Genomic DNA, 19,087 nt, shown 5'->3' on the forward strand with positions numbered 1-19,087 from the left:
AATATTCCTGAAAGCTCACATTTTCATGAAATAAAATGCCATTTTCCTGCCCGATCTGCTCACTGATTAGGACTGGCATTAGGATACATCAGCAGAGCATTTAAAAACAAAAATCACACATAAAAATTAGGTGGCTTTGAAAAGTCTAGCTTAATTCATTTTGCTTTTTCACTTGTATACTGCAATACCAGTACCTGTTTACCCTACTGTACACTCAGTCTCTGTCTGAACCATTCTTCTTCGGTCTGAGCTTTGTAGTGACAGATTTTGGTTAAAAGCTGGGGGGCTTTCAGAGTCATTTCTACAAGCAGTGGAAATTGAAGTTCAACTTGATTCTAACAAATGAGAATGGGGATAGGAGAAAATGAGTTGTGCTTGGTCTTAATCATTAATTACTGCAGTCATTCAAAAGCCACTTTGAAATTCCACTTAGAACAAGTTTTCTGGCTTATTTGTTAAAGTGCAGCTGGATTATGTTCCCTGTATACAGTGGTTTCAATGCTTAACAAGACTTTCTTTGGCATATCAAATCAACAATTAATTCAATGTAGCGCAGCATCATCTTCCTGTGTTAATACCTGCTTCCTTTCAGCATTAACCCATGTTGAAGAAAGTATGCTGTGTTTGACAAAGTAATAGTGACAAAAAAATTATGTCAGCTGTTTCTGATTATGTGCTCTTCAGTTGTAGTTCACACACTTTTTGACAGCTTCTTCAAATATACCTTAAATTAAAAACAAAATGAGAATATTTTCCCTTTCCTCTTTCTGCCAAACAGACTATATGAGCAGCTGTTAGATACAGACAAGAATACTCATTCCATTATTAATCTCATTTGAAAGTCATGCATTATCTGTTCTGTTGTACGTATACTTATTCATTTGCACTACTGGCATATTCAGAATCTTGATTTCTATAAAATAGATAGGAACTATTCAGCTTATGGTTTGGATATTAACTATTGGCATATTAAATTCCACTGATATGTTCTCCATGACATCTTTTTGTTTAAAAATCTCAGTGCCAGAATATTTGAACATTGAATATTTGTGAATATATGAATAGTTTATTGATTGCACAAAAGCCTTTTCTCTACTCTATAATGATTCTGCACCTACGAAATACTTGCATTGTACAGAGAATAATAAAAACTCCAGGACAGGAATTGTGCAAAACAAGTCATTCTTGTCAATAGTCGTGTATTTCAACATTTCTAACAAAAAGAGGCAGCTTTAACATATTTATTTCCCAATTCTTGAGTCAACTTTTCTGCTTTCTTTACATAGCTTATCAGAACAGCCAAGTTCTGTGGGCAAGTTACTAAAATAATAATATAAAAATATTGATATATTTTGATGGAAACAGATTAAACAGATACAGGGACTCATTTTGGAAGTGATATGACAGTGTACAGTATACTTACTATTTGCAACTAGAGAATAAAACTGTTATCAAATTTCAGTACTGTTTTCTTTGAAGAGTCCCCTTAACTGTCAAAGCAATATTAGTGGAACATCTGCTGCCTTTTTTCCTTCACATGGACAGTTACGCAATCAGGTGCTGCATCTTCTTGGACATGCCTTTAACTACTTGAGCATGACATTTGGGATCAAAAACTACAAAGTGCGGGTCTGTCGCAAATCTCTGTCCAAGAATTAAACGCATGCACAGAGTAAATCCTTTTCTAACGTTAGAAGAATCTCTCCTCCCCATCCCCAGAGTAAACTGCTGACCATCCTTCTTGATGGCCTTCTGAAAAACAGGGGAAAATGAATACACACAAAGATTTTTACAACAAGACGTCTGAAAACTATTAGCATTTGTTACAGCGTTGCAGAACGTGAATTCAGTTAACTGTGAAATCATGCTCTTGGTGAGCTATTTTCACTGGCTGGGTATAACACTCCCCGGCCAGGGGAGAGGCACGTGAGAGCTATTCAAAAGCAGTTTAGTTCTCTGCTCTTGGGAAAACATGAAAGCCACAACTATTAGCCTAACTAACTCAAACAGAAAACAAACAGGAGATTGCCCTTCTCAGATATAGCCCTGGCTGGTTTGCGTGCTTGCATGGTGCCCTGAGAAGCACTGGGACTCTGGCCTTGACATTCCCAAAATGCCAGAGCTCAAGCATTGACCTCAAGTGCTGAAACTTGACACGCAGACACAAGAGAGCCTGAGGCTCTCTGATGAAGTTCAGTGCTGGTCCTGCCCTAGAAAAACTGCTAAGGGGAGGCCTAATTTCATACAAAAGCAAATAGAAAACACTTAATTACAAACATGACTGCTTCTAATGAGTCTTTCTCACCTCAATTTAAAATGTTTGGGTTTGTGCATGTATTTAAGGGTGTTGAAAAATATCCACTCTTACAGCATTTCTCAAGAGCTTGGCATAAGCTTCCCCATTCGCCAGTTTGTCTCTTCAGTTTGCTCTAAACTTGCTGTCCATTACCAGAATTATTGCTGCTAAGATGTGCCCACCTCCTCCTCTAATGTCGCATCTCATTGCCTAACCTGTGTGTACGGAGAGAGAGGCCTCTGGACAGCATGGATACAATCAGCACAACATTTTGTTGCAAGAACAGATGGATTTGATCTTGCTTTGTTCTTTTGCACAATTGCAGCAGGACAACTGAGAACTCAGAAAGGAAATTGCTTTAATCTTGCACTCTTTTTAGCGTTCGTCTTCCGTGGTTTTGCGTCAAGCTTTCAGTTCCTGTTCACAGGCTAACATATCCTACCAATGCAGCACAGAAGTTACTTTGTTAATGGAAAAAGCAACAGCATCACATGAATGAGTGAAGATTAGTCATGTTAACAAAAGCGATGAAAAGAGAACAAGCCACTTTTTGTTTAGACTAGATATTTATTAAATTACCCTACTAGCTGAATTTAATACAATCTCATAATCCTTGACTAATTCTAGTTGCATATTCAATTTTCCTCATATATCCAATCATTTCTTTCAGTTCTGGTTTGACTTTCATAGTTCCATCACACAAACAACAGATTTCTCTAAAATAAGTATTTTAAGTTAAATACTAGGAATATTCTTTCTGTAAATTTAGTTTTCCAAACTACTCAGTACCTAAACATCACAACAGAGCTTTAACTCTCTTTGCATTCATATTTTTAAAGCCCTAGGCCTTTGGTTGCCATAATCCTACAATCAAAAGTTTGACACTTCCAGGCCAAAGGTTGGTGGAACAAGCTTGCTTCAGCCACATAGTTTAGAAAAAAGGTGATATGGAAACTATTCCCATTCCTCTCCCTGTTGTTAGCTGCCTCAGATTAGCAGACCCTACTAACCTTTCCAGATGCGTCAACAATTTACTTTCAAACTTCATACATAAACACAAAATCATGCAAAGACAGGAGACTACATAAAAGCAAAATACATGGGTTCAATCTCTGCCAGCATCTGGATTAGTTTAAATAACTAATAATTCAACAATGATTTTATTTATAATATTACCTGAAATGCTTTTTAGTAGTTCCACCAGAAGGGTATATTAATAACACTGCCTTAATGGGAAACCTACAGCTGAATCAGATTTGCACTAAAAACAAACAAACAAATAGCATGAACCCTCTGGGGAGTTTTTCCAAGTAAAATGCATTTATGCTATTGATGCAGACAACCATCATTCCCAAAAGCCAGTTATTTTTCCAGTGAATGGGCACTTTCTTTCCCACAGCTGAATCCAAACGTTTTCTACTTTCAAGTGAAATTCTCATTCATCCAGCTGTTTTACGAGGTTGGCATCCTGTAATTATGCTTTAATTAAATAATTGCGCAAAGTAATGTGCAACACACACAACATAGAGAGTAATGTGTGAACGAATTATTGTCTGACAATACCTACAGCAATGTTTCAATACCCTGTGTGAAAGAGAAATACCAGGTGCTAATACCAGAAACAGACTAAATATGAACTAGAAAGGCTAAAATGAAACAGAGAGGAAATATCTGATTCACTGGTTGTCCTAGCGGTGAGATCTTTAATAGGAAGATCTTTTTACCAAGGAAGACGCGTCATAACAAAAAAAGTCTCTCCAAAAAGGGGGGAGAGAAACGCAGACAAGTTCATTCCTTTCAACAAAAATTATACAATTAAATCATACTGATGGATCAGGAACTTTCACATATAGGTATGTGGACCGAAAAGTTCACTTGAAATCTGAATCCCTTGAAAATAGGGGAGTTAAACATAATGAGTTACATGATTCTCTCTTCCCTTTTTTACCTATTAATTTTTCAGTACTTTTTTTTGTAACTAGAGGGTAAAGTGCTAAAAGTCAACAGTTCTGGAGAGGCTACCAAAGACCGTTCTCACAAAATTTTACCCCAAATATACTGCATGCATTTATTTCGGTAGTTCTGATAGCTTTCCAACTGATCTACATGTGTCTTTTCAGCATTGTGTATATATACAAATCTTTCTGTGACCTGGGAGATGGGAATCCACAACATCGCCTCCAATTTGCCCATTCCCTTACTCAAAACAAACACTGCTTCACAATGACTGGACATGACTTGGCTCACAAGTAGGTGGTCAGCAGCTGCTTCATTGCTATCATTCATTAATATCTTGCTAACCTCATTTAGACATCTAGTAGTGTACTCCATGATAGTAGCCACCAGCTACTTATTTATATTTTATGATTTTATGGTGGTTACAGTGTTTCTCTATCACCTACCTGAAGTGAATCAGGCCTGGAGATCTTATTTAAGGCACAAATAATCCTGTCTTGTACTGCACTGGGATGATTGTCTTTCTGTGGCACCTAAGAGCTCATTAAAGGCATATCACCAATGCAGCATTCACACCATATGGAAAATAAAAACATGAATAAAGAAAGAAACAAAATAGACTTTTAAAATCCTTAGTACAACTGGAAAATTTGGTCACTCTGAAGATTTACCTTCTTAACTCCACAGCCCTATGTTAAATTACTTGATGTCACACCCAAATGTGAGAATTGGAACTTAAGGTGCTTGGCATGAATATGTCAAATAATAATTTTAGGCAATAATATCCTAAATGAGGTGTATGGAACAGCCAAACAGTTTAGTGATTTTACAGTCACTAATAGGCAGCTTAGCCACCTTATGTGCTCCAAATGTATACCTTCATACATGAATAATATGTAATTAATAAAATACAGGTAAGAGATAAAAGCATAGCTTTTTTTTCTTTTTCTTTTTCTTTTTTTTTTTCTACTCCTTTTGCCTGTTCACTGAGATTGATAACGTATTTCAGTTCAGAATTGTGCTGGGCTGTGAGAATGAACACAGTCACTTATGGTGTCAGCTGGCAGACGGTAACTTGGAAAACCATTCAGGAGTCTAAGAGCCACCACCCATTCTGACACCTTAATTCCTCCACTCATCACTTCTGACAGCACCTCTTCCTTTGGAGTGCTACAAGAAAATTTCAAATCCCCTTTAGTGGTGAGACATTAGATAAAACTTAAAGCACTTTTTAAAAGATAAGTTAAATCTAGCTGAGGAAAAGCAGCAAAAATACAAAATTGTTTGGCTTGCAGAACCACAGAAGCTTCAAAACTTGTTGATCTGACATGACCCAAAATGCCTAATACTTTTATGAATTAGTATTATATATTATGTTTCCTGGTATCACACCTAAATTCTCTAAAGCAATATTAAGCTAGTTTTTTAGATGTCTCTATGGTCTGCAAGAAATTTCCACCCTCATCTTTTCTCCTTTCTTATCTGTTTTCAGCACGATCTCTCCACACAGGATTGGTTTCTGGAGACCTCACCAACCGGAGGTCTCACTGGCCTCTTGGAATTTATTTCACAAAACAGTACCAAACCGCACTGGCTTTGTCCCAGTGGCCAGCTACTAAAATTGCACTCATCTTTTCTGTTTTTTGGAACCTGGATTTTTCTTTTTGTTGCTGTGACTAACCCATACACTCATCATTTGTCTTTTCTTTTTCTGTAAATCTATGAAAGTTGCAATATTTATACGGAAATGTTTACTGATTTATTGATCTATGGCTGGTACACCCCAAGGTATCTGAGTAGCTTTCATTTCAAAACCTGAATTACCACAGAAATGCAAAAAAGCAATTTATTATCTGAAAAATAACATACTCAAATACTGGACTTCACATCTGAAAAATATCAGTTTTAGTCAAAACAAAGTTTTAGAAAAGGGCTAGATATTCATGATTCTGGCCATACAATTCTTTTGTCTTTCCAGGAATAGAAATGGTTTCTGAAAGGACCTGATCTTGCTCTCAATGATTTTGATGTGATCCCAAGTGACCAAGGGCAGAAGTTCCATCTGTGTCATTCTAAGCCAAGCGCATTGATAACATGGGAGTGGTATTGAAACTACAGTTTAAAACTAACTAGAATTTAAAATAAACTATCTACAGTTGCCTCTTAACCCATTTGCCGAAACAGGTAACTTAAGGAACACAGAGCCAATTATATTGAGGTTTGCTCACTCCTTTTAACAGGAGCTGCCTTAACTGGTAAATTTTACTTAAGAACAAAGGGTAAAAAAATATATATTTTTAAATAAATTTTAAAATTAAAATTAAATTTTTTTAAGGTTATTTCTGATATCTGCTTACCAGATCCTACTACTTCTCACAGACTCTTAGAGCTACTGGAGGGAGATATATCACAGGAACAAAAGTTTTCACTTGATGCAATTCATAACTCCTACCTTGACTAAATCCATTTCTCAAGCACCAGAGGAAACTAAACCACGAAGCAATGGATTTTCTTCTACACATCCAAAACACTTCTGTCAGGACATCATGGTAAGTCAATCAGAAGTTTAGAAATTCAGTCCTCCTCCCTTCCCTTATTTACTTGGTGACAATATTTTGGGATAATTAAAGTGCCTAAAAATTTATTCTAGGTTTGATTCCAATCCAGTTCCTTACAATTATTGTGATCTTTATTTGCCATATACAGTCAGCTTCCATTACTTAAAATGGTTGAAGTTCAGGGAAACAGAGAGACAACTAAATGAAACATTGGCCTGAACCCAGATCATGAACCTATGGACTGCTGAATTTTAGAGTGTAACCCAGGTCCCAGCTAAGCACTGAACAATGCAGAAAGGACAGATTCAAAAACCTGTAAAAAAAGTCTGGACATATTTTTGCAGACTAGATTAATCTTTGCAAGGGCAGAAACTATTGCATTTCAGTCCTCAGACTTAGTTAATTTATCTACCACATGGAATATCAATTGCCAGCAAATATTGGACTGGGGAATGTAAAACTTACAAAAGATGTAACATCTTGCTTCTTTATGTCTAGGATAGTATTTTCTTTTTCCTATTCACAATGTTAGTGACAGATATTCTTGTCTCAGTTTGTTTCTACGTAGCATGAAATATTCCAAAAGGATTTAGTGCTGTGCTCTCTTACCTAACTCCACATCTGTCTGGGGCCACTGGGGCACACACAAACACCTGCACAAAATGGACTAATGGTACAAGTTCCTGTGGAGGCATTCACATACATTTGGTTTATTCTAAATCAAGACTATATATTTGCAGTTGCTATCTTATGCCTGTACCAAAACCAGTCCTCAATTCATACAGAAAGTGCTATGTACTGCCTTGGCTTAACGAGTGTTTTTAAACAGACGAACAAAGTAACACAAGAAACTGAGTGACAAGTTTCTCTTCACCTCCTACTTGTGTTACTCCATTTCGCTCTTCATTTCTTCCTCCCACTCGTATGCATGCATTGCCAGGCAGATGAGAAGGTTACACAACCAGTTTATCGTAAACCTTTAAAAGCAGGTATGTCAGATTAGTGGAGTACTGTCAATACATGAATTGTCTATACAGTGACATCTCTAGTTAATGCAAGACAACTTTGAGCCCACAGTTTGTTCCTGAATTTGGAAAGGAAACCTTTACACAGATGATTAGCAGGAAGATATTCACATTTCAGACTAATTTCTATTTCTTACTGCAGCCTACCGTTAACTTATTTATATTGAAAAAGAAAGACAGACAAACTAATCAGCCAAATTAATTAGGGAAAACAGAAAGGTTGTAACTCGGCACCCTGCACCATTGAAAGCTCTTCAAGCACCAGCTTTCACTCTTGCTGCCGTCTGCTCTGTTCCCACAGGCATCCCTTCATATCTCCCCGATACAAAGGGAAAATCCTAGTCTCCCGTAAATTCCTGCAATCCCGCTTTACTCTGCTTAGAATCGTCCCCTAAGATCAGCAAACCCTGAACCTGAAAACAGGCTCAGTAAACGACTACTGACGTTACAGAAACCGAGGCATCTCCCTGAAGTTTTACTATTACATACCTCCGTGCCTTGCCCATCAGCTTCACTAGGCAGCAGTCATATAATCTGGTTGCTAATAATATTATAGTACAGCATAACATTTCACTAGAAACCACCCTATGCAAAGAGCCCGAACCATGCTGCATGAGAGTGAATAATGCCTCCTCACTACAGAAAACAAATGCGTCAGAAAAAGAAGTTTAAGTTAAATTTAAAACTTCAATTTAAAGAGTTGAGCAGCTGTTAGATTCAATACATTCACAGTTCAGCTTCTGTTGACAGCTTAAGGTAAAGTATAACGATGGGTAAACAGAGGTAAAACACATCAGAAGTAACAAAATCCTAAAGCACAATATAATCCTATGTTGAAAAAAAAACAGTCACCAATCACTGTTTCTACAGGCAACTCTGGGTTGACCGAAAACAAGTCACTGATTACAAAAAAAGCAAGCTCAGCCCAGCAACATCCCAAGTTTCCAAGACTGCACTAACAGTAGATCGTAACTGCATGGAAATAGCAGAGGGCAAAGGTTTAATCTGTAAAACAAGCCTTAGTATGTCTCTGGAGCTCTGATTAAGAAGCCCAGCTCTTAAGACACTGGTGCTAACTTGATGTATGAAATAAGGCACTATCACTGTGAGAACATACTGCTAATAAACTTATAGGCTACTGAGTCAGCTGCATATCGTGTATATTTAGGCCAGGTATGCACGGCAAACGGTACGCCAAAGCATGTTGATATTTATAGGTTACTGGGTCAACTGTATCCTGTGTCTAGTCGAGCCGATCATGCATAGCGTGCTGTATGCCAAAGACTGCTGAAATCTGTCACTTGAGTAGTCCCAACAAAGCGATCCAGCACACTCACACGACCTACAGCTGGCTGTTACTTGCATTTGTCAAAGACCTGGCTTGCAAAAATATGAAGCATCCAGACTGTTTCAGAGAGACTCTAAATAAATGCATAATACATTTCCTATCAGCAGTGCATTATCCAAACATAAACATTAGTAACCTCACAATAATTATCTTTGGAGGAAGAGAAAGTAGCATTCTCTTCAATAAAAGGTAAAATTCTTTCTTTTTGTACTTGTCTGAGAATAGGTCAGAGGTATTTCATCTTCACTGAAAACAATTTTTCATACAGAGCTTAGAAGTGTTACAGACTTAGTGGTTTGCCTATTTTATTGATAACGAGTGATCCCTCAATAATCCATGAGCAACAATTAACTTTCAATAAACATATCAAATCAAGCTGACTTTTCTCAAAGCTAATGGCAAAAGTAATAAAAAGGTAGCCATCACAACATGCCACTCAAGCTTAATCTAGGTTTATTTTCAGATGAACAGACTACTGAAATTTAAAAAGAGGAATCCGTATCAGGAAATCTCAAGCTCTTGTGAAGAAAATAAGTTATCACTTACATATAGCCTTATTTAATTTTTCCACTGGTCTCTTCAAAGTTATGACTTAATATCTTAAAATCTATCAGAGGAAAGCAACACTCATTGATCACCAATAAATGTTGCTTAACAAGTAGCAATGTTCAGAGAAGCAGCAAAATACTGAATAACCACTACATAGTATTGAACTTCAGAAGTAAAGCACAGTTAATATTTGGAGATAGAAGCTTAGTATTTATAAAGCAGTAGTTTGCACCAGGAACCTGGCTATGACTTATACTCAACTGACGATGAAGTGTACCTACAGGAGAACGTATTACCATACATTCCTCACAGAAGAGGATAAATGCTACAATAAAACAGCAGCAAACTTATTAACGTGAGGCTTGCTTTACGACGTTCATTCATTATTAACGGTGAGAGTTTACACAGTCTCTATTAGGATCACAGGGCAAGCTAACAAGCTAACTGTGTTCTGCTCCTGAAAAACGTTTTTAAGCACGCTTCCATGCTAGGAGAAGGCTCAGCTCCCCGTAACCAAAGCTTTCACTGGAAAACACTATTTCAGTGGATATTCCACAAGTCTTTCGCTAACAATTACGTTGTAGAATAAAAACCGCTGAAGCAATTTCAATCATGCCAAAGTGAGCCTGCATATTTAGAAAAATTCTTAAAAGCATTTTCTTTAGATATCTTTTACAACAATTGGCAATGAAATTACTCAAACACTGTTGTTCACCTGTCTCTGAGACAGACCAGATCATCTGGAAGGGCAGAATACCTCATATGACACAGGGCAGAACTGTGCCCACAAGGGAAATAACTTTAAAGCCTTTTTTTTAACCTCTTTTCCTACATTACTACCAATTCCAATCACCTTAAGAAAAGCCTGTGTGGGTGTAACAAAATTCATTTTATGTTAATACAGAAGTGAAGGGCATCTCTGAGAAAAATGGTTTTTAAAAAAGAGCTCAAGCAAAATACAGTGAGTTTCAACTAATCTTTGTTATTTTTGATACTCACACACTGCTAAATAACAACTCAACAGAAGAGACAACCTGGCAGAACAAGTAAACTGTTTAACAGACAAATATGAATTACAAGTAGCAAACAATTTCTTGTTCACCAGTGATCAGAATTACCGAAGCCGCAAATCTCCTTGTTAAATGCTACTGATGGGTGAATGATGCAAATAGCTCTCCATGAATATTCATTCTAAACTATAAATGAATTTGTTTCAGCCCTATCCATGTTGCTTTTACCTTATACAAATGGAAAAAGGATGCCAAGCGTCCCCCAGAACAGGGTTCATGAAAAATTTCAAGCGTTATGTGTGCAGGTTCTTAGGGAAGCTATCATTATTCTTTAAAATAGCATATATAAATATGCTTTTTCCCTGTAGGAGATTTTGGATCACCTCTCTTCATTTTAGGAGCACATATTGGAAAGAAACCTCGCCTGGCTTTATCACAAATAGGTAAGAACAACTATGAAGTCTGTTTTTCAGAATTTGTTAAATAAACCCTATCAGCTGAGGAGAACGTGATCTGTCTGTTCACACCTCTACCAAAGCAAGACAAAGAAAAATTATTTTTTTCTGCAAGCTATATTCTTGCAGGGAGAATACTCGACTGTAATCTTAATCCTTGAGCGAGATCAGCATAGCAGAGTTCTGCAAGACTCAAAAATAGGACAGTCACTTTTGTGATTTATGACAATACCCCAGCAGAAAGAAAGCAGTATCCAACATTGAGAGGGGCTGTAACTAAAACTCCTGAAGCAGTCTTGTTTTAGTCATTGGCATATCTTATCATTAGAACTGCCTTTGCCTTTTACCGTACGTATTTCTATGAGCAAAAGCAGTCTTAAGAGTTGAGTTAAACTACAAGCGAGGATGGGGAGCTGAGGTCCTAGCAGTAGTGCTGACAAAAGTAGCTCTGTGATCAGCATGACTACAGCATACTTAGCAGCTTTGCTGTCCTGACATGTCCACACTGGCTTTGGACTTGAACTAGTTATTCTGTACATCACTTCTTTGTGCTGCAGAGCCAAAAAAGCATGGCTGGACCACAGACAGGGATCTCCAGCATGGTGCTGCATTGTGCAATGCTGAGAAGCTGAAGAAGGAAAAACAAAGAATAAGTTACTTAGCTTTTGATGTTCAAAAGCAAAAAAAAATTAAGCAGATGAGAAAGATAAATTTTAAAATGGTTCAGAGAAAAAATGAGAAACTGTTTATGGCTGGAAACTACCAAAGAGAAATGCAAAAAGTCACAAATCCTTTCTCTGCTCTTTCCCGACAATGTTAGGTTGAGGCTGGCTGCTGAACAGCCTGGGAGAAACACAGCCATCTTCTCTTCTGTTCAGAATCTGTGGATGACCAGAGAAGCTGGAGTACTTCTTGCAGTAGCACTCACTCAATGCAGCTCTCCCATAGAAGGGACCAATTCAGAGCCTTTGCAGAAAGCATATTAACACACAGCTGTACTTCACTATTTCTGAATGTATTCTTTTTGCTTCTGCTTCGTTCTAAGGCAATAGAAAGGCTAATTTAGGCCAGCAATGCATGTATGTTAGGGCAAAATCCCAATATACCAGTTTACCAAGTGCATGCTTTCATGCGATTGCTGTAGCAATAATGCTATTGTAACATTTATCCATTTTTTTTCAACTTCTACAACCTCAGCATTCACAAACTTCTTGAACCAAGCTTTATCTAACTACATTTAATCACCAATGTCACTCTTAAAGCTACTTGCAGCCACAGATCATTTCAGCATCAACTAACCTGAAAAGCACTGATATGTTTGGAGCCTTTCATAATCCTGACTTCAAACACTGATGAAACGTGTGCAAGTACATTCACACACAGCAGAAGCTACAAAAATCTGCCACCGAACGTGCTTAATATAGCATGTATAATGACAAGAAAGTAAAGAACAGGAGAAATATGCAGCACTCCAGAGACACCCTCCCAATACGCCAGTAATATATCACTGACAACGGAGACAATATGTATATAACTAACTATAGGATCACATAGAAACTACTCCTTTCTCCTCCAAGAGATTTTTACTTAACTAGACAACCTACAGCTCTAAGCCTTCTAGATCCAAAAAGCTTCAAGTTCTGAACTGGCAGATTTAGTCCTGTTTTACAGATGGAAAAACATGCATACAGCTGAAGATGGCCTATGTACCGAACTCCTCTAGCTGCTGCTTCACATACATGCCATGTATAGGTAGGAGCCCTCATCAACGGGATTCTTTCAGTTTCAAGAGCAGATCTGTGAGCAACAAACTACAACTTCATCTGGCTCAGGTTATCACAGGTTACAGCCCTGGGGTAATCTTCAGCTACAACCCTGCGCTATTCTTTTTTTGAAGGCTTTTGCATATATTGAACACGTAACACTAGCATCACCCTGGTGTTTAAAATGAACAAACCTTAGCTCAAAATCTACAAACTGGAAAACTAGCAAGAGTTTTAAGCCTGCTGTTTTATGTCCATATTTGTGTTATGAAAAAAATAGAAAACTAATTGCAGATGTTAGGACTGGAATTGTGACTGATGGATAATAGGTTTGAGGGTGCTTTTGAACGTCACTGAGCAAGGCTCGTGTTGTGAGACTTGCGCCCTCTACGCGCTTGGAAACATTGGAGAGGGAGGGTTGCTTTTGACATCTGCCAGAGGACACATGAGCACGTGCTGGACACTAGTTGTTGTTCCCTGGCAACGGGGCTTTTTCTCTTAGCAACAGAAACAGAAGAGTAAAGCTTTTCCAGAGAGATTACAGACACAAAAAGTGAAAAAATCATATTTCAGTGTCAGCAGATCTTGAAGCCTAAGAGGATTTTAATTATTTAGTTTAGATGGTGTGAATAAACAAAACTTCTTAAACAACAAAGAGATGTTTTACACTACAGCTCTCTGTAGAAGTGATGGCTGCTTTAGGTCTCTACAACCTGAGGGACCCTAAGTTAGTCATTTTGTGGACATCAGTGTAAGGAGAATGTTAAAACAAGCTTATAGCTAACCATTTAACTAGTGGATTTCATCTGCAGTTTTAAAGAGCCTTTATTTTCAGGAATGGCTACATATGCCAGAAGCACTTATTCTGGGCATTTGAAATGTCCATAGGGAAAAAAAACTATGATTTTTCCTGTTTCTCTACTCCCAGATTTCTAGTTCTGTGTCTGTACAATCATGTAACAACACTGGAAAAATCACTTCCAGGAACAGAGTAAAAAAATCCATACATATACTCAGCTAACTGTTTGTCATCAAATGAGGAATTTTAGAATTACTTTTTAATGAAACCTTACCACAAATGATACAGAAAAATTGAACCATTTTTTCCAGATTTTTTTTTCCTTATTCATTCATGCATTCATTACACCTTACAACCATGTCTGCCTAGGTGCAATCTCACTGCACTTGGAGTGCAAATCTTGCCTATAATAAACGCCTAGGATGTTCATGACATCAGAGCAGCATTTCCTCTCTCTCTTTCTCATGCACAGCCTTAAGCTATTAACTGACTCAACCAGCTAGGTGCTGCCTCTCTCCTGGACTCCTAAGTTCCTGTCCACTTTGGTTGTGGTTTGAACTTCAGTTGCTGAGTTTAATTTTTGTGTTAATTAGGTGTGCTCCTGCAGTGTTACTGCCTGTCGCAGCTTCACTTAGGTGATCTGCAAGGGGTCATTGATATGCAGCGGAAGGCTTGTTTATTCAGTTGTCCTTCAGCCCAATTCTGGAGGTCATGAAACCAACCTTTTCATACCCCAAACATGCTGCCTAGGAAATGGAGATTACAGAGGTGGGAAGTGAGTGTCCTCCACTATTGCTTCAGACATCTGAAACAGCAAGAGCCAGCTATAATAAAGAAAGAGAAAAAAAATAATAATAATCAAACCCTTTTACCTTGGCTTCTTAAGAAACTAATGCCTAGGCAGTCAGACTGTCTCTGTGTTTCTCTCCCAAGACATTTCTAAACTCATTGCTAAATTCCATTAGAACTGGCCAAAGGACTTGTAAGAGTCATAAACTATTATATTCCTACCTTTCACGAAATAGGTATCTAGACACAGGAAAGTGACTTCACAGGCTACAGCATAATCTCAACTTTTGCCCAGCACCAGAAATATTTCTCAAAAGTCACATAAAAATTCTTCAGTCAAAGAACGTGCCTTCTCAGACAACAGAAAATCTATCTGAAAGACACAAATACAGAGGAAGTCAAGCTACACTGCTTCCGGAGTGAGTTTTTAAAAGGTAATTTCTGCTGCACAGACTGATCACAGTATTTTGCAGAAGTAGGGAAAAAAAATACAACTAGCATATGAGTGCCAGAGGAGGGATATCTAGAAAAAACACAGGCAGAGAATAAATTCACTTTTAAAAATCAGAGGCAAAACACCTCTGAGATGGGGACAAAAAGAAAAATTCACTTAGAAATCTCTCAAACTCTTCTTGGCAAGTGGGATGAAGTAACTGGCACTGCAAGTGTTTCCCATGGTGTTTTCTCTTGTGCATAATGAATAATTATTTATGTATATTCTTACAGAGTAAATGTTTCTCTATTACTGGTGCCCGAGAATAGATACTCAACTGTGGATACAATAGAGGTCATAATTTTGTCAAGACTGTGCCTTTTTTTGTTCAAGGTTTTACAAGTTTATTTTCCTACCTATTCGTTGGATGTAATTTGTACACCTGCATCCCTTTGCCAGTCAAAAAGGCAAAATTTTTTGGAAACACATCATACTCCATTCTACTGGAACCCAACTTAGATTTACCACTGTCATTTTTATCCTCTAGACCAGAGTTTTCCCTAATGATCCAGCTTCCCCCTTGCACAGCTCAAAAGGGAAGCACTTGTGTAGGAAACAAGAGTTACAAAGCATGGATCAGCACCACTGCTCCTCTCCAGGAAACCCTGTAGCGGATGACCAGCAGAGGCTGCGCTGGGGTTAGCTGTCAAAGGAAACCAAGACACAGGAGAGACATGAATAAAAAACAAAAAGGTCTCTTTATAACAAGTTAACAGTTGCAGAAATCTACAGTTCAGGGAACAAAGAAGTAGGTGCCAGGAAGCAGAGATATGGGACTATTTAATTTAAAAGGGGCAGGAAAAAGGTTATGAATAAATGAACCTGAATAAAACATCCACTGAAACAAAAAGCATCTCCAAAATTTCCTGATGTGCTGGCCTTAAAGGCATCACAGCTTATGTTTGGGCTTCTTTCTTACTTATCCCGTATATTATTTTAGGGTGGAGTCTTTTTCTTCCCTCCCTTAAAGCTTTGCTATTATTGCAGGATCTGATACCAGACTAAACAGTAATTATGGACCATGGGCATGGGTTGTAGATCGCATCAGCAGCTTTTTTCTTACACGTGAAGGGTTTTTATCTTCCCTCTGTTAACATCAAGTGAAAAGGACAGAAAAAGCACATCAGAAATAAGACATACAAGTAGAAATACGAACAAATACAAAATTGCACCTTAATAACTTTGTGATACAGAGCTCAGCATAACTATTTGCATTATTTGCTCTGCATATCTCTTTGCTTCATGTCCCTTACCCACTTGTTTAAAATACATTACTGCACATAGAGAGGTTTGAGGAGAAATATTTTGTATAAACTTAAATGTAACAAACTTCACAAAGAATTTCACAAGTTTCTATAAAATTATATCATATCTGGGCCAACAGATACATCAGATAAATGTTTTGTCTGTGATATGACAACAAAACAAAAAAGCTTGTGAGAACAGGCCTAGATATACAGATAGTCTTCTTCACAGAGAATATATACAGAATACATAAATATGTATGTGCATGCATATATGTACATACATATATTTATTTATACACCCACACACACACGTGCTGTCCATGCTGGGGTCCTCCTATCAAAAACACAGCGAAAATTAGCTAAAACAAAAGAATAACAAAAATTTGTCAAAGGCAGAAAAAAATCTGCTTGAAAATAAATTATTTTCTTACAGAAAGCAGCTTGATTAAATTGGTGAATGTATGCTCTAAGCAGTGTGACTTATACTGTAGGAAGAGAAATTGTTTAAAACAACACTATAGACACTACACACACAACACTATAAAGAACTAACCACACCTTCGATTTCCCACTTGTTTCTGAAGAAACTAAAGTTTTCAAATGAAAATCAATGGTTCCTAAGCAGAAAAGTTATTTTGCATACTTGTCACTTCCCTGTGTAGAAACATGCTTTTCACTAAAGGTTTATTACAACTTTTTTTAACATTGCAAGAGTGTGTAGCTTACTCCAAGGCACATTAAGTTAATTTGCAAATAAACTGAGAGAGCTATGCCTGCCTTCAGAAATGAACTTTATCAAATAGGTCCACCTTTGCCACAGATTTCCCATTTGCAAAATAAGGATAATGACACTTACCTCTTTTGAAAAGCACTGAGATGAGTAGATGATATGTAAGAACTTCATATCCACCTAAGATCTGGGTAATATTACTGCTAAGGTAATCTCATGTTTTGCCTGAAGAAGTGCAGAAAAGGGAACCTGATGCTTTTGAAAAAAAGCTAACAAGCAGCAATTCTAAAAGTATCTTCCGGTACTCTTTTTACCTTATTGAAGTGCTACAAAGAGACCCATAAAGCAGATCTTATCTGTTTTCCTTCTGCTGCTTCTCATCAAATGTGTTTCCTTTATCAGCTCTGCAAACCACAGGACATTTTTCTATCTTATCTCTCACGATAAAGATTGCAGGCACAGTATGAATTAATGTCAGCCTAAAAATTGGCCATTTTCCACCGAAATAATGTCAGTCCTGCAAATTAGCTTTTTTTTCTTCTGTAAACATTAAGAGAAAATATTTTATCGACATTTTATTTATAAATATGATGCAGTTACATATCTTCATATATGATGTTTCCTAAGAACTTTTTTGCTCAGTAAGAGATTAAAAAAAAACAAAATAAGGAAACATTCATTTAATGCAGGAATCCATTATTTATGACTTTAAAGCTATATTTTCAAAGTTTCATCCTAGTAGTACGGTATGTACATGTACATCAATGAATTAATTTTACATGTTTACCTCATTCTTCCAGATTATAAATGGCAAGAATCAGTTCCTGATAATATATTTAAATCAACTTCTAAATATGAATAAATTTTAAACCAGACAATTTTTTCCACATTTTTTCAACTAATAAGGAGAAATTTCCTAGTAGTTCAGCTGCCTTAGAGCATTAAAACCAAAATCAAAACAGAATTAAACACTTTTTCTTCCTGAAACACAAGGGAACAATTTAACCTATCATGAAAACGGATGGGAGCTATCAAATGAAGAACACAACCTACATTACGCTTTTATATGCAACAAAATGCAAGCTTTTGCAACGCTTGCCAAAGCAGCGTCTGGCAAATTAATGATAAAACTGATACGGGAAAACACATCTATACAGACTTTTGTGTCCAACAGTGGGAAGCGGGAACCAAAACAACAACAAGAAAGCTTGATAAAAAGTAAAAACCTGTCTCTACGCTTGCAGCAATTCTGTGAAATCTTACCAAGTTATTGGGTATTTTCTGAAGAGTATTTTCCTGTTATATCCAGTCTGTGGAGGACTGGGCGTTTTACCTGTTGTACCATGTGCAATGTCTATGAAGACATGGAGTAAAACACAGAGGAGGTGATTTTTACACACAAATGACTCACTGATATTATATGCCTTTGACAATTAATATCTTAGCAATGCCCCCACCTGGTGGCCAGGTGGCAAATTTTATTCAGCCAGGTAAGGGATGCAGAGGGCCAGTACACATCTCTACAGAATGGCCCTTACTCCGTGTTTTTCCTGACTGGAAAATTTAGTCAAAAGATGATTTGACGAGGAGAAGGGTTTATACTACACAACCTACCCGCAGACAGCCCTTTGCTTCCTGAAATGTTCCCTGCCCAGCCTGATCCAGGTGTTAGACGACATGGAATGACTGTCCACTATGGTCAGGGGAAGAAAACTTTCCTAGGAAACTAGATCGATATAGGCCAAAAAGGTTTCCATCTTCACGGTAGCGGAAGAGAGGAAGCCTTTCAGAGCAGCAGCTGCCCTAACCTGGTTTGGAGGACGACCAAGAGTCCCACCAGGCAGAGACCAGTGTGAGCTGACAGCCAGCAGCCAGCCCATCTCACCAAAAGTGAGTAAATAAAGACATATTACAGGCTGGGGGACCTTGATTTTTGAGTTCCAGTTCATGAACAGATACAGTTTGTTTTTTTTTTTAATCAGCTAGTTAAAGTCTATGCCATCTTTTCTTGTGCATCTCAGTGAATCATCACAGAAACAAAAGCAAGAAGCACACAGCAGTTCCGAATT

The 19,087-nt window shown here is 37.5% G+C and overlaps 1 long non-coding RNA gene across 1 annotated transcript in view; it reads right to left on the reverse strand.

The window, feature by feature from the left end:
• Positions 1-17,235, reverse strand: part of LOC138061055 (uncharacterized) — a 96,520-nt gene extending 79,285 nt beyond the window's left edge. The window contains exon 1 of the long non-coding RNA XR_011134663.1: positions 17,145-17,235. This is a non-coding gene — a long non-coding RNA (uncharacterized lncRNA). The remainder of the gene's footprint in view (positions 1-17,144) is intronic.
• Between the last annotated feature and the right edge of the window lie 1,852 nt (positions 17,236-19,087).

This window comes from Struthio camelus, chromosome 1 (assembly GCF_040807025.1).
Source record: "Struthio camelus isolate bStrCam1 chromosome 1, bStrCam1.hap1, whole genome shotgun sequence".
Taxonomy (NCBI): domain Eukaryota; kingdom Metazoa; phylum Chordata; class Aves; order Struthioniformes; family Struthionidae; genus Struthio; species Struthio camelus.